This window comes from Aethalodelphis obliquidens, unplaced genomic scaffold, assembly GCF_003676395.1.
Source record: "Aethalodelphis obliquidens isolate GAN/ISIS:26980383/991018 unplaced genomic scaffold, ASM367639v1 scaffold71, whole genome shotgun sequence".
Lineage (NCBI taxonomy): Eukaryota > Metazoa > Chordata > Mammalia > Artiodactyla > Delphinidae > Aethalodelphis > Aethalodelphis obliquidens.
The window spans coordinates 2,393,773-2,419,476 of record NW_020838015.1 but is presented as its reverse complement, the minus strand read 5'-3'; the positions used below and the strand labels follow the sequence as shown (position 1 = coordinate 2,419,476).

At 47.0% G+C, this 25,704-nt stretch overlaps 1 long non-coding RNA gene across 5 annotated transcripts in view; it reads right to left on the bottom strand.

The window, feature by feature from the left end:
• Window positions 1–3,714: 3,714 nt before the first annotated feature.
• LOC113611954 (uncharacterized) overlaps window positions 3,715–25,704 on the bottom strand; it is a 28,755-nt gene continuing 6,765 nt past the window's right edge. The window contains exons 3-6 of one of the 5 annotated variants that reach the window (XR_003429661.1): window positions 19,874–19,988; window positions 16,283–16,358; window positions 14,879–14,990; window positions 3,715–3,754 (exon numbers count right to left, since the gene is read on the bottom strand). This is a non-coding gene — a long non-coding RNA (uncharacterized LOC113611954). Of the gene's footprint in view, window positions 3,755–14,505; window positions 14,991–16,282; window positions 16,359–19,357; window positions 19,798–19,873; window positions 19,989–25,704 lie in introns of those variants that run through there. The other 4 variants (XR_003429659.1, XR_003429663.1, XR_003429662.1 and 1 more) reach the window with 4 other exon arrangements.

Below are 25,704 nucleotides of genomic sequence, written 5' to 3'. Positions count from 1 at the left end.
CATGTGTAGAAGGGAAACTGGTGATTGGCAATGTTCATTGTTTTATTGAACAAGAACTTGCTTGCTGGGGTATAATTAGATGACACAGATTCCTTTTTCATTTTTTATAGGGAAGTATTTTGCCATTACCTCGGAGCATAGCATGATATGTTTATGGCCAGGGATTTTTTTCACTGTGTAGTCTTTCTCTCAGCGGTTTATTTAAAGTCAAAATGACACCAAAACGGAGAGCGAGTGGTTTGTGTTCTCACCCCAGCCCCACCCCAGAGCTGCAGCACAGGTAAGTGTCTGTCACCTTGAGACAGGCTGGGAACTAGGACCCTTTGCTGCAGTGCTGGCACCTGGACCTTCGAGCAACAGAATACAAAAAAAAAACTATAAGGGGCTAAAAGTAACTGCACGCATGCCCAGTTGGGGCAAATTAGGAACAACAAGATACAAAAAGAGCAAAAACCCAAGTGCCACTTCTGAGGTGTCAGGAGCAAAAGCAGGGGACTGTGCATGATCCCTGAGCACAGCACCGCCAAGGGGGTGGGCAGACCTCCCAGGCCATCCCTCTGGCCCGACCCCTGGACGCGCCCCTACCCCCACCCCATGTAAGGAACCAGCTCATCCCCCCAATCAGGGAGCCAGCAAGGACACCTGTTACTTGTTTTCGCTCCCTCGTGCTGCAGCACGAGTCCCATTAAAGCCTCGCCTGAATTCCTCCTATGGCCTCTTAACAATTTCTATTGATTTAAAGAGTCCAAGAACCTAGGTCGGTCACAACCTAACACATTTCCCTTCGGTGGAACTGGCCACCTTTAGTGATTCACATTAGGTAATGCAGTCCCATTCTGCAACTTTCGTGGCATAAAATGTAGGACTAATCAGGATAGGAAGATATCTCAACAGGTTGAAATAAATAACAAGTCCTCTGCCTATGGCCTAAAAAAAAGGCACCAGAACAATCCATCCCATTGCTCCATGATACAACCAAGAGTCCTCCAAAGGAGACAAGACCCTGTGGACCAGGCTTTGGTCCCGCCCCGCTGCCTGTCATGATGCGCCCACCCGCCACGATGAACAACTGCCCGACACCCACTGTAAGCTCTTTCTGGGAGTCTGGCAGACCCTCTCCAGCTTCCCCACCCCACATCTCCTCTCTCCAGACCAGGGGTCCCTTCCAGACTGAGTCCAGACAGGCCAGCAGCACTCCTACCTGGTCCCTGTGCCCCCTACCCACTTACTTAGGTACCTTTCTCCCAGGATCCCAGGACTGGTCACTGCCCATCTCTCCTGGCACTGTGGCCAAGGGAGGGTGGAAAATATAGATGATTTCATCTTTGAATCTGAGCACCTAGCAGAGTCTGGCATGGAATCGTGCTTAATAAATACTTGTTGAATGAATGGGTCAATGAACAAAACGAATGTATGGATAACTATGACTTAGGGGCTTTGGTAAATGCCACATGAATTTCTTGTGTCATATGACCGCCCCCAAAATGCTAATACCAAAGGCTTAATGCTGCAGAGTCGTGGTCTTTGACACTCCACTGGGGTGCACCAACGGCTTTCATTTCTCCCTTATGTTTTTAGGATAAAAAAATCTACATAAAGTCATAATGTAAATATCAGTGGAGATTAATTTCTTTTTATTTCTAGATTAAAATCAATGTGACTAGTCTCTATGTTTACTGTGCAGATCGCCACTTACGGATGCCCTTACCTGGCCGGTAGGACTGTGAACCGCAGTCACGGGTGGCACGCACGCGGCTTCAGGAGAAGGGCAGGAGGCCCACTCCGTCCTCCACTGTCAGCATATTGTGACGCACTGCGGCTTACAGGTGCCTAGTGATGTGGATTTACTGATCACATGACCTAGTTTTAGCTTAACTCCCAAATGAGCCATAGGGCTTAAAAAGATTCCTGCGAAGAAACCATGTGTTAAAAATAATACTAATAATACAAGCACGCTTGAACAAGATGGAGGCCGAGCAGATGTTTCTTCTACTATGAGCTCTTTGTCAGCCACGTCATGTGGCAGAAACAGCCATAATCTAATCAGATCTGAGCCGAAGTCAGCCCCCAAATTGAAATTATCAAGAGACAATTGGAAACATGAGTTTCCCATCACTGCTGTCTTAATGACAAGCCTGGCCTTGAGTGTATATGCTATATGGGGACTATCTGGTGAACGTCACAAGCCTCCAGAACAGAGGTCCTTAACCATAAATAAATACATCGGATTACAAAGGAAACCGAGGAGGTTGAAATCTTTATCAAATTATTCAAACAAATTTGTGTTATAGATACGTACGTATGGGCTACTTTAGTAAATCGTTAAGTAACAAGATCCGTGGCAGATCTAATGACTACCATCATTTCACAGTGTTGATGAGCATATGTGATATTTTAAGATATCTGCTAATACTACTGAGACTTGTTGCCTATGTAAGTAATTGAAGGAAACGCTAAGTTGTAGTTAGAGGCTAGTGAAAATGGAGATGCCGTTTTTCCCCCATCGAATTCACAAACCCTGTGAATTCTATCCTTGAACCGCAAGTCAAGAACTGCAGTCTAGTGCGGATCAAAGGCTATTGGTCCCATCTCGCACAACCTTGTTACCAGGTGTTCTGTCAACAGAAATCACACATAAAAACGTTTATTACAAGCAGGCACAAAAACCAGTTACGCAATCTGGCTAAAAGCTACGCTGGATATAGAAGTGACAATATTTAAGTGGCAGGATTCAACTAACCCTCCGGTTAGAACAGGCACAATGTCCTCTGTTAGGTGGCAGGCCACAGGAGTAAACTAGTAGGTCCTTATTGGTTATCTACTTTATTTATAGTAGCGTAGCCAAGCCCCATGTCTTGAAAACCACTTATTTTGTCAATATAAACTTTTTTCTAACATTTAAGAATGCTAATCAGTGAACCCTCTGGTACAGATTTAGATAGCTGATGTGTAGTAGTGTCTTTGGACTGTGGATTTCCGATTCAGGTTTTTCGAATGTTAACTAACCATCCCAGAGGTGTGCATCCTTCATTAGTGTATTTCAAATGGAAACCCACCTCTTCTACAGTATAGATTTAAAACAAGCTATCTATACTGAAGTACTTTGTTATGGATTGAATTGTGTCTCCCCCCCACAAATTCGTAGGTTGAAACCCTAACCCCCAGTGCGACTGTTTTTAGAGATAGGGACTTTAGGGAGATAATCAAGGTTAAAGAGGTCATAAGGGTGGGGCCCTAACCCTATAGGACTGGTGTCCTTATAAGAAGAGGGAAATTTGGACACAGACACACAGAGAAAGGCGAATGTGTGTGAAGACACGGGGAGAATGCCATGTGAAGACAAATTCTGACAATTTATTACATCTCTTAATTCCTGTGGGTCAGGAATTCAGAAAAGTCACAGTGGGGAAAGCTTGTCTCTGCTCCATGATGTCTGGGGCTTCGGTTAAAAGCCATGAAGTCAGGGCCTGGAAGATACACTTCCATGACAGCACACTCACATGGCTGGCAAGGTGGTGCTGGCTAGTTGGTTTCTCACCATGTGGATCTCTCCACAATGCTTCTTGAATGTCCTTACAACATGGTGGCTAGCGTCCCCCAGAGCAAGCTACACAAGAGAGCAAGGCAGGGCTTCCCTGGTGGCGCAGTGGTTGAGAGTCCACCTGCCGATGCAGGGGATACGGGTTCGTGCCCCGGTCCGGGAAGATCCCACATGCCGCGGAGCGGCTGGGCCCGTGAGCCATGGCCGCTGAGCCTGCGCGTCCGGAGCCTGTGCTCCGCAACGGGAGAGGCCACAGCAGTGAGAGGCCCGCGTACCGCAAAAAAAAAAAGAGAGAGCAAGGCAAAAGCTGCAATGCCCAGCTTAGTGATTATAGACAACAATACTGTATTATAAATTTCAAAGTTGCTAAGAGACTAGATCTTAATTGTTCCATTAAAAAAAAGAAATGATAATTATGGGATGTTACAGAAGTGTTAGCTAATGCTGTGATGGCAATCATATTACAATATATAAATGTATAAAACCAACATGTGGTACACCTTAAACTTATACAATGTTATATGTCAATTATATCTCAATATAAAAGAATTCTTTAAAGAAAGAAAGTTGCAATATCTTTTATAACCAACCTCAAAAGTCACATGCCAGCACACCTGCAGGAGTGTATAGGTCACAGTAGATTCAGAGTGGACCTACCCTGATTCAGTGTAGGAGGGGATTGCACAAGGACAGGAATACTAGGCGTGGCTCATTGGGCCCACCTTGGAGACTGGCTTCCACACCTCCCATCACCTCTATATGTGGATAATGATGCATAATAATGACAAGGACAGAAGGTCAGACATGGCTCTCCTACTCATGGCTTTTGAGAAAAATCCCAGCCAAGAAACATTATCTTAAAAGTTTCAGGGTGTGTCTTCCCCTTCTCGTATTCATCCACTAGGGATCTAGACTCATCATCGTTACCATAATAACAATCATTATCTTTGTCACTGTTGTCAGTTACTGAGCATTCAACTATGTGCCAGGCACTGTGTCAGGTGTTCTACAAACATTATCTCCTTTAGTCTTGTCAAAAATCTTGGAAAAGAAAGTATGATGAGCCCCACTTTACAAATGAAGAAAGTGAGATTCAGAAGGTTAAGAACTTCACACCTAGCTAGTAATGGAACCAGAATTTGAATACGGGGCTCTCTGGGTCTTTGCTTTCTGTCACACTGCCTCCCTGTCTGTATTAGGGTTCTCCTGAGAAACAGAACCAATAGTGTGTGTGTGTGTGTGTGTATGTGTGTGTGTGTAGAGAGACAGAGATTTATTTTAAGGAATTGGCTCACATGATTATGGAGACTGACAAGTCCCAAGATCTTTAGTCAGCAAGCTGGAGACCCAGGAGAGCCAATGGTATAGTTCCAGTCTGAACGTCTTCAGGTTCAAAACCCAGGGACAGCCAATGTTTCAGTTGAGTTCAAAAGCAGGAAGAAACAGATGTCCCAGCCAGAAGGCAGCCAGACAGGAGGAGTTCCCCCTTACCCCCAGGAGGGTCAGCCTTTTCGTTCTCTTCAGGCCTTCAACTGATTGGGTAAGGCCCACCCACATTAAAGAGGGCAATCTGCTTCACTCAGTCCACCAATTCAAATGTTAATTTCATCCAAAAACACTCTCAGAGACTTCCCTGGTGGTTCAGTGGTTAAGAATCTGCCTTCCAATGCAGGGGACGCAGGTTTGACTCCTGGTCGGGGAACTATGATCCCACATGCCACAAGGCAACTAAACCCATGTGCCACAACTACAGAGCCCACGCACTCTGGAGGCCATAGGCCACAACTAGAGAGAAGCCCGTGCACCACAAGGAAGAGCCCGTATGCCACGACGAAAGACCCTGTGTGCCACAACTAAGACCCAACGCAGCCATAAATAAATAAATAAATAAAAACACTCTCAAAGACACACCCAGAATACTGTTTGACCGAATATCTGGGCTCCCGTGGCCCAGTCAAGTTGACACCTGCAATTAGCTATCACACTGTCCTCCATGAACTCAACTTGCTTATCCTTGCACATTTTTAGTTTGTGAGACCAGTCTTGCTCTTGCTTGGTCTAAATTTTATGCTTTAAGGAGTCCTGCCCTCACCCATACATAATTCATGTATTTTCACAATTTTATTGATGTTGATAATATCTCCTCTTAAATTAGGTGGGGGAAAATAGATAGAAGACAGAAGGAGTATTAGGGTATCCTAGTTCTAAATACTTTTTCTTAATAATTTGGGGAAAAATCAATGAAAATACCTTAATAGGAAAAAAACAGGAAAATGCTTTAATAGTCTACGACAGTTTTTAAATTATAAAGTGCATCAGAATCCCCATGGACCTGTTAAAACACAGATGGCTGGGCCCCACCCCCAGAGTTTCTGTTTCAGTAGGTCTGGGATAGGGCCTGAGAATTTGCATTTCTAACAAGTTCCCATGATCCTGATTCTGCTGGTCCACGACCACATTTTGAGTAGGAAAATGCTAGGGGGAAAAGCGTGTCCATAATGTGCCCAGAACTGATATGACACTCGGGGACCTGTGTTTCTGCTATCTTGGTACACTTCACCATTCTATGCCACCTCACAGTCCCAGATGGCTGCCTGAGCTCCAGCCATCAGGACTAGATTCTAAGCAAATGTTAGAAGGAACAGAGAAAGACCCCTCCTTTTAAGGATACTTCCCACTTCCCAGAAGTTGCATGCAAGACTTCCACTTACATTCCACTGACCAGAACTTAGTCACATGGCCACACTTAGCTGCAAAGGAAGCTGGGGAAAAATTTTTTTTTTCTCCAGGAAGCTATGTGCCCAGCTAAAATTCTATTACTTTATTACTTATAAATAGCGGGGGGGGGGGAGGCGGGGAAGAGCTATTTAGGGACAACGAATGGCCTCTGCCATGGGGATCTTGCAGCTTGTTTGGAACACAAAATAATTCGTTCCTATGTCAGCGTGTAACTTGGGCCTACCTTCCCTTCTGAGGCAGCGGCACAGTCCATGCAGCTCAATAAATAGGACTTAGAACCTTGCAAAGCCTAGTGAGTAAGGAATTACCAGTCTGGCCTATGTCACATGTTCTCCCTGCTAACTGCTAGAAGAATGAAGATGGAACTCCAAGGCTAGATACGGGCATTCCCGTGTTCCCTCTCACTGGTTTGGTTAATTGGTTATCCTGTTAACTGGCAGAGGTCTTGGTTTCCTCTGGATCGCTTGCCTTCTGAAATCCGGTAAGGACCAGACGTCAGCAACTTTAGGGGGGAATGTCCTCTGGAGGAAAGACCTGGAACTCCAGCAATGCACATAATTACACACGCTTGGTTCTAGAGAGGACATAGAATAAACAGGCTTTTAACAATCCCCATAGCCGTGCCAGCCAACAGAGGTTTTTCTAAGACCCCTCCCCCCACCAAATTCTGGGCTCCAAGGTGGAGGATGAGCCCACAAGATCTTGGCTGCTAAGAGGAAAGGAAGCGTGGGAAAAAAATGCTACCAGAGTCAAAGCCCAAAGAGACATTTCCTTCAATGTTTGACTCAGTGGTTTAATTTTTAAATGCAGCTCTGGTTGATAAAACTGAGATGCAAAAAGAAACTGTTGTTCCCTGATTAACCCTTCTAGCCACTGGGTGCCACTATTGATTTGTTTGGTTAACCAAACTGTAAAAAAACACTTTACTATGGGGCGGGGTGGGGGGAAGGGGGGCGGAATTCTCAGTGTAGATTACTTTGGTAAAGCAGGAAGTGAAAGCTGGACAAAAAAAAAGTCTGTATGTGTATATATATATATTTCCTTAGATGTATGTTGGTTATTTTTTTCTCCTGACTTCCTCTCACCAGACAACAACATACTTTTATTTCTCTGTAGTATCTCCTCCTTGATCTCATAATGAATTTCAGAATAATGCTTGAGGTACTGCTTCAAAAAGTATATTTTGTTTCCTAAAGTCCCTTCCCGCTCTCAAAAAAAGAAATATGTACAAACTCTACTGCTTCATGATGTTTGAAATCATTGATACACGTCATCATCATCAATAACAAATGCTTATGAAGTACCTACTATGTGCCTGGGGCTGGGGAATAGAAAAACCAAGAGGTTCCTGCCAGCAAGGGGTTATACTCTCTCTATTCAAGGAAATATGACATACAGTCAAGCATATAAAGGTAGGGACTTCCCTGGAGGTCCAGCGGTTAAGACTCCACACTTCCACTACAGGGGACACAGGTTCGATCCCTGGTCGGGGAACTAACATCCTGCATGCTGCCTGGTAAGGCAAAAAAAAAGAAAAAAGAATAAAAAGGCAAATAGGTAGGCAGGTAATTGTGGCCAAAACTACAGGTTGCTTATCCAGGGGTCCGTTCTCTCCTTCTATGCCCTCAAGGTCACTGCATCCTCCTCGATGGCCAAGCCCAAATTTTGTTCTGGTGTTCATCCTGCAGTGTGATCAGGGAAGGGGACCCCCTCGCATTCTTAGGGGGTGAGTTATGCTTGATCCAAGCCAACCATGATGACCTCATATTCTTTACCAAAGATTGGTGGAGCACAGCCTTGTGACCCAGTCCTAGACAATGACACTAGTCCTAGACAATGCACTACCCACAGAAAAGGAGGTGTCAGTTTCTTTACACTGAACCTGTGATGTCTGGAATTGCTTTAGTCATCTTTACAGCATGAGGATCGTCACCTCCAACAAGCCGAGGGTAGTGGAGCAGAGAGATGCTACCCCCGCCCCCAGCCCACCCCCCAAAGTGAACCTGCCTCAGGAGTTCTCTTGTGAGACGCAGTCCCATTTTGTGAAGCCACTCTTAGCTGGGTCTTCCGTTCGTCGCAGCTGAAGGCACCCTGTCCGAAGCAATGGCCATGTATGCTGGCTGCTTCACATACGTTAGCTCACTGCTGTCCATCTGCCTGCGAGGAAGACGTTATCGAGCCCATTTTAGGGATGAAGCGATGGAGTCTGAGAGGTTAATACCACATCCAACGTCACACTGGTGGAGCCCTATTTTAAGCACCATCAGTGCTCAATAAAGGTTCAATGGCGGGGGCATCCATGGCCCAGCATGGGGTGCAGCTGAGTGGCTGAAGGGCACAGCCACTTGGTGGCCGGGAAACACGATCGTCTGTGGGACGCACCCTGTCCCAACCTTCAGACAATTCCTAGACCCTCCAGCCTAAGCATCTCCCAAGTCATGCCAAACAACAGTTTTCTGGGTCTCACTGAAAAGCCTCTAATGGAAATCCAGGGTGAAGACTACCCTTCTGACCTGGAAGTCCTTCCTAAGATCTGACCTCAGACTCCCCCGTGGGAGAGCACAAGACAGCCCTGCCCTCTTCCTTCTCTTTAGCAGGAAGGAGAAACTGTGGCCTTGGATTCAGCGCCCCGCCCTCCAGGCAAAGCCGCGACTGTGAAAAGAAATCTCTTTGGAGACAAAGACTGCCGGCTCCCTGCGGCTGTCAGCACCGAAAGTCCGAGAGCTCCGTTTCCAGCGTCCTTCACACTCCTTAGCCAAATGGAGAGCCCGCACAGCAAAGCGATGCTCGTGCTTTCCCTTTCTTTTGTTCAGCGTCCATTACAGGACGGCGATGACTGCTCAGCGGGCACACTTCTCTCTGGCTCGCCACCCAGCTCCGAAGCTGGGACTCGAGGGCTGTCCTTCACCCGGCGCCACACCGCACGCAGCCCATCCCAGCCAGCTTCCCGAGGGCGGTGTTCTAGGCGAGGAAAATTGCCCCCGAGATTGCTTAAGGCCCCTGGGGAAATGACAAGGAGAAATTAATCTTCCATTGCTAATCTTCCTACACGGCTGGATCAGAACTGTTGCCTGCAGGAGATCGTCGCCTGGCTCCCGCGGGGGCCCCGGATCCGTCCACACTGCCGATGGGCAGGGGGCAAGGCAGAGGAGGTCAGAAGGAGGCCCGGGGTGTGGTTCTCACACACCTTGCCCTGTGTCCCCGTGCCAGAATTCTCCACCAGTTTGAACCCAGTCACTGATATGTGACCTTGACTGTCTGCCTACACTTAACCCTCCAGGTGCACAGGATCTGGACCCCGTTCCAGCCTCCACTTAGGTGCGCTCCGTCTGGGCTTCAGCAGTCCACCCCCTTCACACCCCAAGGCCTGAACCTGGGCCAGGCCCTCTGACTGGAGTCCTTATTTGTCACAGGTGTAATGACTTTCATGTCCTTGTCCCTGGCAGACCATGAGGACAGGTGCCTTATCTGTCTAATTTGCCACTGTACCTCCAGCACCTAACACGGCACCTGGTATGTACTGAATACTCATAAATAGGTGTTGGGTAAAGGAAACTGTTCCTGGAGCTTCGAATGTGCAAAGCACTGCCTTGGGCACTGCGAATGAACACATAACTTTCATCATCATCACGGCTAATTCACTTAATTTGCACCAATGGCACCAAGGATTAGGTACAATGATTCTCTCCACTTTATGGAGGAAGAAACCGAGGCACACACACGTTAAGTACCTTGCTCGATGCAGGTCATCCATTCCAGAACATATGTTCGTGGACCCCTATGCGATCATGCCTCCTGAACTATAGGCCCTCTTGGGAGGTTCCACTGCCTCCAACCAGACTGTGCCCCGTTTTAGGACAGGACAGGCCTTCCATCTCCTTGGTATTTTCCCCTAGCCCGGAGCAATCCAGGCTCTCAGTTAGTACCAGTGAACAACTGTACGCGATTCAGTCCAAAGAAATCACAAGCCTAGTTTTCACGGGCTTGCTCTCTAAGACAAAACGAGACAGAAAGTAAAGAAGAAATGTAAATGACAGGGGAATCAGGGAATTGTCCCCCTAATTGGATAGATTCTTATCCTTTCGCTTCAGACCTTGCTCTCTCTGTCAATCTGAAGTAAGAAAGAAGGAAACAGAGGCTGGAAGGTGAGTGACGCAGGTCAGAGACTTGCCTGTGGTCTCCGAGGCCACCTGCATTCCTCAACCTTTAAGCCTGAGAATTCCGAAGAGGAGCCTTGTCCATCCCGCTTGGGAGAAGCCATGGGATTTGGAGAGAGGCAAGAACAGGAGTGGGAGTTGGCAGGGCAGGGGCGGCTGTGCTGCTCCAACATTTGCCAGCCTGCTGCAGAGCAACTTGACTCACTGGCTCCACGACTTGAAAATCTAGGTTGCAGCCACCACTGACCTTGGCACCCTGAGCAACTGCTATCAGTTAGGTCTGCATTAGGGTGCAAGTAACCAAGCACTCCGTGAACGGCGTCCTCAACAAACCCGGGGGTTATACTCCTTACAAAAGAAGAAGTCTAGAATTAGCTGTCTATAGATGTGAGCCCGGTGACTTAATACATAAGGGACACCAGCGTTTCTGTTATCCTCTTGGCCTTCCCTTCTGGCCTCAAGACAGCTGCGGCAGCTCTAAAAGCGTGTTCATGGTCAAGGCAGGAAGGTGGGGGAGGTATTCCAGCACCAAAAATATCTGTTCCTTTTATGAAGAAGTGAAAGCTTTCCAAGAAAGTTTCCAAAAGACTTTGGCTTATGAGCCAATACCTGGCAGTGGGTCACGTGGCCACCTATAATTGTGCCCTTTCGCCTTACGTATCGGGGAAGGGGGTCGGGAATGGAGAGCTGGCCGAGGTTCCCCCCAAAGCAGAGCCTGAGATGAGAATTTGGGTGCAGGTCGCTTATTGGGAAGGTGACCCCGGGAAGCACGGTGAGGGAGTGGGGAGGTGAGATAAAGAGGAGAGCGTATTCAGGGGGTGTTGATGAGCAAGTTACCACTGAGGGCAGCTGCTCCACCCCACCTGGGAGCCCCTGAGAGGCCACGTGGGGCACACATCAGAACACGTCCCCCGTTCCAAACACCCAACTTGGGGTAGCAGGGTTGAGAATTTCCCCAGGATGCTAACTCCATGGCATTTCCAGGTTGCATGCTTCCAGCGAGATCCCTGATGCCAAAGAAAGTCCATAGGCTAAGAAGAAAAGAGAGACAAGCCCTGCAGGCTTTCTAGAAAGAGCTCAGCGTAGCTGCAGGTGAACTCAGAGGCGGGCTGAGGGGATGCGGAGATGGGCATCAGTTTTGCCAGAGTGACTCATTGGTATCCCCTGCTGTCCCTCCTTAACTGCACACCTCAGGGCCCAGTGCTTGGTGACCATGCCAGGGGCCCTCCCTTCAGCCCTCTCCCTGCTGGGTCCTTGTCTATATCCATCCTCTCCCCTCCGCCACCTACCCTCAGATTGGCCCTTTGGTACTCCAGAAAGAGTGTGATGAACTTACACCAATATTGTAACAATATCTCACTAACCATAGTGTACACGAGGCTCCTTAGAGTTCACCATGAACCTTTACACGCGTTATATTGTTAAAAACTCACAACGTTGCCTAGCAAGGAATCTGAGACTCAGAGAAGTTAGGTAATTTGCCCAGGGATACTCAGCTAATACACTGACCAAACTGGGTACCTTCCAAATGCTAATACTCCAAATATCAAGCTATTCCTACCTTGCCACATGCCTTCTGTTTTCCTGTCATGAGTAGGCGCTCAATAAATATTTGTGTTGAATGGACTTTTGCACCCAAAAAAAATTGCTAATTGTGGGAACTGTAGACATCAAAGAGTCCGTTCGGAAACGTGTTCTAGAATAAAATCCAAACTACTAATCCTAGCCAACATAGCCCCGCATGGTCTGGTAGTTACCTGCCTTTCCTTTCATCTCATCTCTCTCCTCCTGTCTACCTGCCCTCACTTCCACAGGTCACACCCTTCACTAATTACACTCCTGTACCTCGAATAGGCCATGCTCTTTCCTGCCTCTGAGCCTCTGTTTTTGCTGTTCCCTCTGCCTAAAATACTCTTCCCCTGGTTCTATCATTGCTGACTCTGACTCACCCTGAAGCTCTCAGGTTAAATGCTGCCTCTGTTGTCAAGATAGGAGTTCTCCTGAAAAACCCATTCTTTTCTCCCTTGAGAAAAAAACTTCCAGTTTTTCACTGAACCCACGGTTTGACAGAATAAGGTCTACATTTCCCAGTTAGATGTGGCCATGTGACAAAGTTCTGGCCAATAAGGGGTAAAATGAAACGGTGGATACAAAAAATGCCCTTAATGTGGAGTCTGCCCTCAGAAGAGTAGCTGCCTCTTCCCTGCCGGCTGCAATGGGCACCAGAAGGCTGGGGCTCAAGCAGAGGAGACCAGGGATGGTTGCAAGCTACACGGAGAAGCCTCACATCCAACGTGGTGCCGGAGCCGCAGGGCAGCTACAGCCCAGGAGGCCTGGAGGCCAACAGCGTTCTCAAGCATGAGGAAATAGAGCTGTATAAATGTTTCCATCCCCAAGATGGGCACAGACGTGGTCGTGAGGCTGGAACACCAAGAGGCCTCTGGGTAGCGGTGAGGGAACTAGAGTGGACTTAATGAACCAGAGATGGTGGCAGCTCTAAAAAGATCAACGGCCAATGCACGGAGAAGAGAGGGTGTAGCAGACCGTAGTTGGAGAGTGGCCTCTACAACATTTATGAATTCACATGCTCTTCTAGTATGTGCCATTTCCCCCCTCAAGAGGTGGAGTCTTCCTCTCCACCTCTTGAAGTTCAGCGGGCTCTTGTGACCACCTTGACAAACGGAATGTGACGAAGTGATACCACACGATTTTTAAGGACTAGGTCATGAAAGGCAAATTGGCACACCCCTCCCCTCTCTCTTCATTTACCCTTAAAACCCAGCTGCCATGTTGTGAGGAAACCCAGACCACAGGCAGAGGCCACGTGTAGGCGTTCCATCTGCCAGCCCCAGATGAGGTCCCAGATGGCAGCCACCGTCTGAGGGGGCCTCGGAGAGATTCCGACCCCCAGCCTTCAAGCTACCCCAGCTGACACCAAATATCTGCGAAGCCCTGCTCAAATTGCAGATTTTACAGGAAAAATAAATATTGTGTTCGTTGTAAGTTTTGGAGTGGTTTCGTATGCAGCTGGAGATGAATAACACAATTGGGCAGAAGTCAGCGAGTACCAATGGTGGCCTGTGGGCCCCTTCCTCAGGCCGGGACCAGGGGTCAGCCCTTGATTACCCCTGGGAGAAGGGAAGGAGGATGTGAGGATGAGGGAGTGCCGCATTTATCCTGAGAGGGACCACCTTTAAACAGGAAGTGCTGAGCTGGGTTGAATTGGCACGCTGACAGTATTCACCATCAGTGGAAACGAGAGCTCAAGAGCGAAGGTAATTCTAGTTCATGCTGGCGCTTGAGCTTCCCTGGTGGCGCAGTGGTTAAGAATCCGCCTGCACTGGCAGGGGAAACGGGTTCGATCCCTGGTCCGGGAAGATCCCACAGGCCGTGGAGCAACTAAGCCCGTGCGCCACAACTACTGAGCCTGCCCTCTAGAGCCCGCGAGCCACAACTACTGAGCCCACGTGCCACAACTACGGAGCCCGCGCACCTACAGCCCGTGCTCCGCAACAAGAAAAGCCACCGCCGTGAGAAGCCCGCGCACCGCAACGAAGAGTAGCCCCTGCTCGCCACAACTAGAGAAAGCCCTCACGCAGCAACAAAGACCCAACGCAGCCAAAAATAAATAATTTTTTAAAAATACATAAATAAAAAATTCTGGCATTTTATTACCAATAAAGCAGAATTCCTTCGCCCTGCCCTGCCCTCCTCTCCCATCCTTACCCCCCACACACACTAGTATGGATGTTTGCTTTTAAAAACGCATGTTAATAAAAATTTAGAGGCTGCAAAAAAAAAAAAAAAAAGAATGAAAAAGGAAAATAAAGAGCATTAGTGTCTGCACACCAGACTTTGTGACCAAGCAAAAATACCTACCCACTTTACAATCTGGGGCTGGGTGCTTCCAACCACAACTCTGATTCTAGCCCCCGAGCAGACACTAAATTCACACATACAAAGACTAAGGCTGCACTGTCCCTTCCAGCAGGCAATCGTGATTCAGCGGTATCAAGTCATGGTTCCTGGAACCAAGTGGGTCTCTGCTAAGTTCATTCCTCTGCCAGCCCAGCCCACCTGAGGCTTCTGGCAACGGGAGAGATGGGGAAAGATTCGTGCTGGGTGGAGAGCCCCATCCCAGCTCCATTCTTGGTGGCGGTAGGGAGCACTTTGTGGCCAAGCTGCAGCCCCACCTGTCTGCAGCCTCTCTTCTTGGCCTCTGCACAGAGGGCCACATGCTGGCCCAGTGGCTTTGTGGACAATCCAGGCAAAAGGCGGTGGGATGGGCCAGATGTGCCTCCAGGCATCCCCCACCTTCCAGTTAGGAGACAGACGTTTTATGAATTAATAGTTTGGGGAAGGCAATCTTGCTGCAAGTACGCCCATGGTAATATCTACATCTTAAGTTTTTACAAAATATATCTTTTTTACTTTGAGATACCTGAAACAGCTCTCTGTCCCCAAACATGCCTTTGGAACTCTTTGGTTTCCTCTGTGCACTAGCTGAGCAGCGCCGTATTTTTTCTTCCTCCCACAAAGTAGGTGCACATTCTCTGGAATAACACATGGTTGCCATTAATGCTCGTGATGTTTGGGGTCTGGTGTAAACCCACATTTTATCCATTGAACTATTTCTTTTTTCCAAAATAGTGAAAAGAAGTACAAAACACAAAAGCAATTACACGACTTAACTTTCCATCTCTGTCAAGCTGTGATTAAAAGTGGAAAATAATACTAGCACTTAGGTTTCTTTCTCGAAAGGCAAGAAGAAAAGGCAATTTGTCGCGATGGTTGTTTTTTCAATGCCATAAACTAGCAGTAAAGAGAAGTGGAGAGAATGATGGGGGTGCCTGAGAGCACAGGAGCTAAAACGAAAGGCCTTTTTCATGTGGGACAAGGGTTTGGTGAGCACCCAGGTCCTAGAGCAATGGGAGATGTTCCCCATCGTGTAGCTTGGGATAGTCGTTTAGCGTCTGATGGCTCATTCTGCGCTGGTAGAGTCCAAGAGAGATTCACTGTCATCTCGTGATTTATAATAAGAAACACAGGTTTGGTCTGGTCCCCTTCTGGCACAGAGCTCCTAAAACCCTTGGAATTTCTTAAGTGCTGAGAGTGATAAAAGGTGTCTTTTGTTATGTTAATGAGATGACTTTTGGACACCTCATTAAGGATGGGAGCTGGTCACCAGAGGAACCAACCCTGTGATTAGCAGGTTGGAACTTTCATTCCCACCCCCTGATCTCCTGGGAGGGAAGAGGGGAGGGAGGTTGAATCAGTCGTTGATGGCCAATGATTTAATCAATCGTGCCTGTGCAATGAAGCCTCCATAAACACCCAAAAAGACAGGGTTTCGAGAGCTTCCAGGTTGGTGCACACGTGGAGACGTGGGGGGAGTGGTGAGCCCAGAGAGGGCATGGAAGCTCTGTGCCCTTTCCCCACACCTTGCCCTATGCATCAATTCCATCGGGTTGTTCCTGAGTTGTAGCCTTTTATAATAAACCAGTGATCTCGTGAGTAAAATGTTTCTCTGAGTCCTGTGAGCTGCTCTAGCAAATTAATTGAACCCAAGAAGGAGGTCGTGGGAACCTCTGATTTATAGCCAGTAGGTCAGAGGCACAGGTGACAACCTGGACTTGCAATTGGCATCTGAGGCAGAGGGCAGTCTTGTGGGACTGAGCCCTTAACCTGTGGGATCTGACGCTGTCTCCAGGTAGATGGTGTCAGAATTGAGTTGAACTGTAGGACACCCAGCTGGTGTCCCAGGCACTGCTTGTTGTTGGAGCAGGTAGGGGGGGACCCCTCTCCCTCCATGCATTGGAATTGGAATCTGGGCACTTTCACTCACCAAGAGTCTATACCAATGAGGAGGACGAACTGGCTCCGGGTTCACCACCAAGCCTGTATGATCTCCCCTGGATTCCCTGAAGATTTTTAAAAACGAGCTTGGAGAGGTCCTCCCACGGCCATTTAGCTCTACTCTACCTACTTTCATCTGTCCTGGTTTGCATCTGTTGCCCTGGCCACAGTTTAGGCCCTCTGAGGTCTCCCACGTGCCCACGATCCTTGGGAAAGTGGTAAAGGAACATCCTGGTAAAAGTAAAGAGGCTTATATGATTCTGTATCACACAGGACTGCATTCAGCTGCCCATAAGAGAAACGCAACAACTGTGGCTGTTGGCTTAATGGTAAAGGCACTGATTTATCTCAGGCAGTAAGAAGTCGGGGTAATAGAGTCCAGGTCTGGAAGGGTGGCCCACGAAGGCCAAGAAGAAGCCTGCCCGTCTCCCCCTCCTCGCAACGTGGCAATGACGCGTGCATCTCCAGCCCCAGCCCCTCACTCCAGCCAAAGGAGAAAGCAGCAGAAGAGGCAATGATAGGTGACTTCTGACTGTGTCCCACTGGCTGGACTGGAGTCACACGGCCACCTCTCCTGCACAGATGTCTGGGAAAGCGCGTTATTGAATGTAGAGCCTTGCTCTAAAAGACTGTCAGCAAGAGGAGAGTTGAAATGGGTGTTTAGGGACCCAACAACCTACCATACCTGCCCTGGTCTCTTTGGGACTGATGGTTCCTTTCTGTCTTTCTTTTTTAAATGAGATGTAATTGACATATAACAGTATATTCGTTTCAGGTATACAACAGAATGATTCCATATTTGTATATATTGCGAAACGATCAGTACGATGTAAGTCTAGTTAACATTCATTACCATACATAGTTACACAATTTTTTGTGTGTGGTGAAAACTTTTAAGATCTATTCTCTTAGCAACTTTCAAATACTGCAATGCACTATTCTTAACTATTATTAATGTATAGCATAGTCACCATGCTGTACATTGCATTCCTATGACTTACTTATTTTATAGCTGGAAGTTTGTACCTTTTGAGCTCCTTCACCCATTTCACCCACACCCCCATCCCCTGCCTCTGGCAACCACCAATCTGTTCTCTATGAATTTTGTTTGGTTTGGTTTGGTTTCGTAGATTCCACATATAAGTGAGATCATACAGTATTTGCCTTTCTCTGTCTGCCTTATCTTACTTAGCACGATGCCCTCAAGGTCCATTCATGTTGTCACATATGGCAAGATTTCCTTCTTTTTTTTAATAGCTGAATAATATTCATATATATATATATATATATATATATATATATACCCCACCTTCTTTAATGATGGTGTAGCTTCTGTCTACACTTTGCTTCAGTCAACAGGCTGGACCATGTGCAATTCAGAAATAGATCCTAACCAAACTCCCCAGGGTGTTTCTTAAGTCTTATTTTACTACTGACATAGGGTTGAAAACCAAAAAGGTGGTGTTCGTTTTGTTGTTTGAGGGGCAGGAGTAGGAGGGAAATATCCTATCAAATATAGAGGGGCTGAGAAACGCTTATACAGAATCTCCGCACCTCTGCCAATCTCAATTCTCATAGTAAGGTTATTCAGCATCCGAAGAATTGCTGAGCTAATTAACCTGTAGAGTAGTAAAAACTGCTTTCCGTGATAAGACATAGAAATCCCCATGGAAACTGGCTTACATACTGATTGGGGAATGTACTGGTTCACATACCCTTAAAGTCCAGAGTTAGATCTGGCTTCAGGAAAACCCTGACCCAGCAGCACCATGATATCTCCAGTGGCATAGTACCCCCTCCCCCATTTCACTGTTCTACCTTCCAAGGCACAGGTTTCTTCCTTAGGTTTGCTCCCCAAGGCAGACACCATTGATGCCCCATGCCTTACGCCCTGGACCTGCCTGAGTTCGCGGGCAGCTATGTGAGACAATTCTCTGTACTCTGACAACTTCCTTCCTCCAGCACCCACATATCTTTGATGCTCTGCCTGGATACCTTCTCCTACAACAGGGGAGCTGATGCTACTGCAGGCTGGGAATTGATACTGGGGAGACACCGCCTTTCTCCGCAGCTACATACATATGTGGCTTGCGTTATATTTCTATTGGACAGTGCTGCTATAGATTCTGTGCAAAGTACAGCCTGTGCACCAAATCTGGCCCACTACCTGTTTTTATAAATAAAGTTTTATTGGAACCCAGCCACACCCATTTGCTTATATATCGTCTGTGGTTGCTTTGGCTGCAAGGGCAGAGATGAGTAGTCACAACAGAAACTGGCCTGCAAAGCCTGAAACTTTTCTTCTCTGGCCTGTCACAAAAAAAGTTTGCCGATCCCTGATAGAGGATATTGACCCTAAGGATATTTCTAGGCTGCAAAAATATTACTGGCTTTCAGGAAAGAAGAAAGGTTTGGTTATTTTTGGAATATATGAAAAATACATATTTAATATGTGTGTGTGCACATCACATGCGACTGGTGTGTGTGTGTGTATTTTGGGGTGGAAAAGGGAAAGACGGAAGTCATGTGGAAATTAATGCAGACAGCAATGTGGACCCTTCAGCAGAACACTGAAGTCCCTGCTTCCAAGTGATGACTGACCTGACGTAAATTTTGACTAAAGTGAAAAGCGTTTCTAACACACTCTTAACAACTTGCCAGAGAAGTACAAAAAAAAAAATTATTAGGCTCAGCGTGGCAAAGTAACTTGCTCAAAGTCACACAGCTTGTGGTCTCCGATCTTCTTTTAAAGGAAACTATCTTAAACCCCCCCTTCTCCCCCCAAAAAAGGTTACCAAATAAAGTAAAGGTGACAGAATATAGCTATTATTTCAGTCTGCCCAGAACACATTCTCATACCCCTTCTGCTGAGACCACCCCTACCACCCTTGATGAATCACTCTAGCCCTAGGCGTCTGGTATGTGGCCGTAATAACATCCCTGCCTACGCCCCCAGGAATGAACACATAAAGTAGGCTAGAGCTACTCTACTTCCTCCTGGACAGAGCAGTTGGCTCAAGAGGTAGGCATGTGACCCAAGCCTGGCCAATTGGAGACCTTTCCCAGAATTTTCTAAAGAGTGGTAGCTGTAAGAGTGTAATCCTGGGCTCTGTATTCCACTTACAATCGCTATGGAACAAATTATGTCAAAGCATAGTGGCATGAAAGAACCATTTATCATGCTCACAGATTCTGTGGATCAGGAATTTGGACAGGGCACCATGGGGAGGACTTGTTCCTGTTCCCCAATATCTGGGGCCTCAACAGGAAGGACTCAATGGCTGGGGGCCAGAGTCATGTGGAGTCATCTTCACTCACATGTGGTGGCTGTTAGATGGGACCTCAGCTGGGGCTCTTGGCCAGAACACTTTCATGTGGCTTCTCCATGTAGCTTGGGCTTCCTGACAGCATGGCAGCCTCGGACTTCTGCCATGGCAGCTCAGGACTCCAAAGGCAATGTTCCAGCAAACAAGGCAGAAGCTGTATCGTCTTTTATGACCTAGCCTAGAAGTCACACAGTGTCACTTCCACTGTCGTCACAAGCCCATCCATATTCAAAGGCAGAAAACACAGACCCTACCTCTCAATGGGAGGAATGTCAAAGTCACACCGTAAGATGAGCAGCTGGGATGGGAGATATTGTTGTCATCACTTTTGGAAAATATAATCTGTCGTTCTCTTGGTAGTCATTTTCTCTGCAAAAACATGGCCAAGTGCCTCAGTGAGGGACCATGGAAAGAGGATCTGGCAGGTGAGGCCCTGGTTCTTAGAATCACTCTGTACATTTTATTTTTTTTTTTCTTTTTTTAAATTTTTAATGATTTTTTTTTTTAATGTTGAGCCTTCTTTTTAATTTATTTATTTTTATTTTTGGCTGTGTTGGCTTTCTCTGGTTGTGGCAAGTGGGGGCCACTCCTCATCACGGTGCGCGGGCCTCTCACTGTCGTGGCCTCTCTTGTTGCGGAGCACAGGCTCCAGACGCGCAGGCTCAGTAGTTGTGGCTCACGGGCCTAGTCGCTCCGTGGCACGTGGGATCTTCCCAGACCAGGGCTCGAACCCGTGTCCCCTGCATTAGCAGGCAGATTCTCAACCTCTGCGCCACCAGGGAAGCCCACTCTGTACATTTTAGAAGCTACCCCAGTCATCTGACCCCAAAGATTTCCTTTTTGCTTAAAAAAACTTTAAATGGGTTTCTAACGCTTGCAACCATGAGTCTGGCTGATAAAATAAGTTAATTATTGATTTTGAAACTGAGAGAAGATTTCATTCATTCACCAAATATACATAAATATGTATACATGGTAATGTGCTAAGTACTGTGGGGGAAGACAACACCATGAGTAAGACACAGCCCTGAGTCACCCACAAGGGGTTTACAGGCTGTATTAGCTCAGGTTGCCATAACAGAATACCACAGACTGGGTGGCTTAAACAAGAGAAATGTATTGTCTCACAGTTCAAGAGGCTGGTAGCCCAAGATCAAGGTGTCGGCAGGTTTGGTTTCTCCTGAGGCCTCTCTCCTTGGCTTACAGACGGCCACCTTCTCGCTGTGTCCTCACATGGCCTTTCCTCTATGTGTCTAAATTTCCTTCTCTTATAATGACACCAGCCAGTTGGGATTAGAGCTCCCTTAATGGCCTCATTTCAACTTAATCACCTCTTTAAAGGCCACATTTCCCAATGCAGTCACATTCTGAGGGATTGGGGGCTCAGGCTGCAACATATGAATTTTGGGGGGGACACAATTCAGTCCATAACACAGGCTTTTAGGGATGATAATTGTGAGAGACTGGAGTATTGTTCAGCAAATATTTACTCCCCTCCCCCTCCCTCTTGGGCTGTTGTGCTCCCCTGCTCCACTGACCTTGGGCTTGACCCTGTGACTTGCTTTAGTCAATGGAATGTGAGCAGATATGATGCCAGCAAAGGCTTTAAAGGTGCTTGTGTTGTTTGGCCTGCCTTTTGCTCTCTGGTGATCTGCCATAAAATGAGGATGCTCCAGGAAGCTGCTGGGCCAAGGAGGATGAGGAGACGTGGAACAGGCCTGGACCCAAGCTACCGAGTACAGCCAAACTCAACTGAGATCATCAGAACCCCAGCCCCTGACCCCTACCCCGTGAACAGGAAATAAACATGTTAAGCTGCTGAGTTTGGGTGTGCTTAAAACTTTTGTTACACAGCGTGACTGCAGCAATAGCTGACTAATGTGATAAGTAATAACGTAAATTACTGTGCCATGTAGACAAAAAGCTTTTCCTCTATGCTGAATTTTATTTTACCAAAGATTTCAAATAGACAGAACTCCTTTTTTTTCTAATGGTTAAACAGATGAGCCATACATTATTTTGAAAATCTAACGTACTTGACATGGAGGAGAAGATTTTTCCAAACACACTGCATGTTTTTACTTTCAAGAGGATTATTACTATTTCGTGAGTGTCAGCAAGGCACTAAGCGCTGACCTGGGATTCCAGGAAGCACAGTTCATGCCCAGAAACCTCAACACTGGAGTCACCTAAGGACCATCAGACAGATGAGGTCATAAGCTAAGAATTTCTTAAATATGTGAAAGGATTGTGAGTAATTATGTCATTATGTTGGTGATTAAAAGACCAAGTTGGCATACCTTCAGTCTCAGGTATGGCTCCCTACATATTTCCAAATTGAAATTTCTCAAAGCTTGCACGGCCCTGGTATGTCCAGTTTCTTATTTCTAATCCTAGGAATCTGCTCCCGAGGTTGGAGGCTCATCTTACCCCTAGTGGGGTCCAAACACTGGAAGCACCATTTATCCATTCTTATCTTCCTGATAACCTGCCAGGATCTAAGACTTATAATCAACTGCATGGGATTTTGAACATTAGTTGAAATGACACTTTATATGGCCTCCGGATCGTCTGTTTTATTTCATTTAGGCTCACCCGTTTCCATTGCATCTATAAGCAAAGGTCACGACCTCTTTTGAAAAGGACTCAACGGAAGGGAAAATAGCAAGTCTACATGTTGAAGTAAAAGAATTTGGTTCATAAAATAAAACTAAGGCGACAGAAGGCAAAGGGAGTTTCCGCTCTTTGAAAAGGGGCTTTCTCAGCACAAGCTTGGAAAAAAATGTTGATGATTTATGCAAATTAGAGAGGAAACGTGCCCCGAGGGATCTTGGCGCAGAAGCTCAAGTCGGAATTCTGGATTCGAGGCTGGCGGTGTCTCTGATTCACTCTGTGACTGGGGCTGAGCCATTGAACCTCTCTGTTTCTAAATACCCTCATCTATAAACGCGGGCTAACAACCCTGTTCTTCCTGCCCCTGAAGGGGAGGCAGTAAAAATGAATGCAATGTCGAGGAATTACTTCTAAGAGCCATCGATTAGAACTACAGCATATGGTCTTCATGGGAGCTTGTTTCTGCCGCAGATTTTTCCCTGGTCCCTATGATCACTCCAGCTAGAGTGCCGCAGAAATCAGCTTCTCTCTTCCGCTATCTTCACGTGCCGCTCTTAAAAGCACAGAGGTCTTCACAACAGAACTCCTGCCTGCTCTGGGCGTGCATTACGAAGCCATGGCTCCTGGCTCTTTTCGACACAGCGCCACGCAGCCCAGATTTTCCGAGACGGTGGTGATTTAAACTGTTCTGTCCCATTGTCAGACCGTGTGTCGTAACATGTGTCAGATCATGTGTCCTGATCATTGCTTCAGAAAATACGGTCACTCACACCTTCACGGGAAAGGAAGCACCTGCTTGTTGCCTAAAGTCCTCTTTGGAAACGGATGGGAATAAGCAATAAAGCTGTAGGGACCAACTGATCGATTGAGCAGTGGATATAGAAATAGTGGAGGGGGAGGGGGGAGAGTGTTCATTTGACTCAATCATTACTACGTGCCAGGGTTGGGTGGGGCGAGTTGTCTGTTTATTAAGTAGCTAAGTTTGTGCTGGGCCCTGGGCTAACAACTGCGGTTACAGAAACTGATAGACAACATCCCTGGCCTTGGCATCTTACGGTACAGTGAGGAACAAAGGCAGGTAGCAATGAACAAGCCAAGGGCGTGCTTTCAGGCTGTCACGAGAGCAAGGACAGTTTGTGGCAACACAGGGAGAGCTTCACAGAGGTGGTGCCACCACAGCTGAGTACTGAAGGACGAGCAGAAGCTTACGGGGGTGGGGGGCGGGGGTGTGTGCTAAGAAGGAGCAGGCATTCCAAGCAGGGGGGCCCTGCGAAGACCTAACCGCAAGCTCTGTTGGTGTCCCACCCGTGTCCCTCCACCCGACCCGGAAGGCACCTGAAAAGATTTCCCAAACACAATGAGGACTTCCTGAAACCATCAGAGGGAGTTCTCAGGCCGCTGAAGCATGCTCAGCTGGCCACCATATGGGCGAGCAGATCCTAAGTGCTTAGCTTCCCAGAAACAACCCTCAACTAATGCGGAATGAGAGCTGGGGTGTGCTGGAGCAGTGGTACTAGCTCTGGAGAGCCTGAGAGCCTGACTGTTACATATTCAGAAAATTTGCAAGCCAAGTGTTAAAACATTGGTAGCTTCCAATCAGCCACAGTGGGAATATTTATATCGTGGCCACTGGCAAACACTACAAATTGGGACTTTCTTTGTTCTCCCAGAAAGCTGGTTTACCAGCTGGATGGGAGTTGGTGGGTAAATACTCCAGCTTCCTCACCCCTCACCGGGGCAGTGCTGAGGGGTGTGCTACACAGGATCTCAGAGAGGCACCAGCAGAATTGAGCGCCAGTTGCCCATATCGGTAACCTGCTCACAAACGTACCGTATATTGGCCTTCCTCCCTTCCCTGTCTTGATTCTCATTCCCTCACTGTGCTTCCTGGGATCACCTCTCTTATGGCCCCAAATCCTTAACCAAGGTGTCTCCGGTCTTGAAAGATTTTAAAGAGGGAAAAGGCAGCAAGATCAAGTTTGTATTTGAGGAAGGTCCCCTCCCACTGGGGCCTGTGTGACAGATGGAAACAAAGGGAGGCAGGAGGATGGTAGTGATGGTTTCGAAACATGAATGTACTTAACACCACTGAATGGTACACTTACAATGGTTAAGATAGTCGGTTTTATATTATGTGTATTTTACCACAATAAAAAAAAATGGGGGGAAAAATTGAGGGGGGAGAACCAAGAACTAGGTCAGCGGGCGAGTCCAGGGAAGAAATGATAAGAGTGTTGGACGCCCATGGGAGATGCCACCCACAGAGAACACGATGAAGCTGTCCTTGCCACAGCACTGCTTGTGGATCAAACTCTGAGCACGGCCGATGTTGTAGGAGCAGACACCAGAAGAGGAGGACGAGACCCAAAGGAAGATTGTATCAAGGAAGACAAGGTAAAGGGAATGTCAAGAAGGAAGTGTCACCAGGGTCACAGGCCAAAGAGAAGTGGTTGTGAGGATTAAATAGGTTAGGGTTTAGTAGCTGATACAAACTTCTCATTGACTCCTCACCAGAGCCCTACATTAAATTCAGTGACCTTGATGAACTCCCTTATTAATTCTAATAGTTGGATTGTAGGTTCTTTTGGATTTTCTATGTGCACGAGCATGTCATTTGAGGATAATGAGAGTTTCACTTCTTCCTTTCCAATCTGGATGCTTTTTCTTTCTTTTTCCTGCTTTATTGCACTGGCTACGACCTCCAGAATAATAATGAATAGAAAGAGTGATAGCAATCATCCTGTCTAGTTCCTGATCTCAGGGGGGAAGCTTTTAATAGTTTACCATTAAATACAGTGTTTGTTGTAAGTTTTGTTTGTACATACTCCTTATCAGATGAAGGAACTTCCATTCTCTTCTAATCTTGCTAAACGTTTTTACCATGAATGGGTACTGAATTGTATTTCTGTATTTCTCTGGGTGACCCTGGGAAAGTAACTTAAACTGTAAAATGACCTACTGCTTTTGCATTAGATATAGCTGGTTTCAAATTCCAGCTGTACCATTTTCTAGCTGTGATTCTGGGCAATTTAATTAAGTTTCCTCATATAGAAAATGGAGACAATTATAACTCCCTCATAGGAATCTGAGATTATTTTTTGTAAGTTCAAGAGCCCAAGAGGCTGGTTTTGAAGCAGGACTAGGATTTAACATCCAGAGCCTATGGAATTAGCTCTCTGCAGAGGCTGATGTTCCCAAGAGCCTTTCCATCTTCTGCCCCTTGCTGAGGATTTCCCAGAATACTTCTGATGATGAACTGGGGATGGACCTGAGCTCTCCCAACCATGTCCTTGCACTTTGCCCCCCAGGACTAAGGGAACAAACATATAAGTGGTTGGTCCACTGTGATAGCTGGTCTCCAAAAATGCGCCCACCCATGACCCAGGCATCCTGGTATTCACACCCTCATGTAGTCTCCTGCTTTTGAATCTGGGTGAGCTTCTAACTCTCCTGTAATTAGGTGAATCCGCAG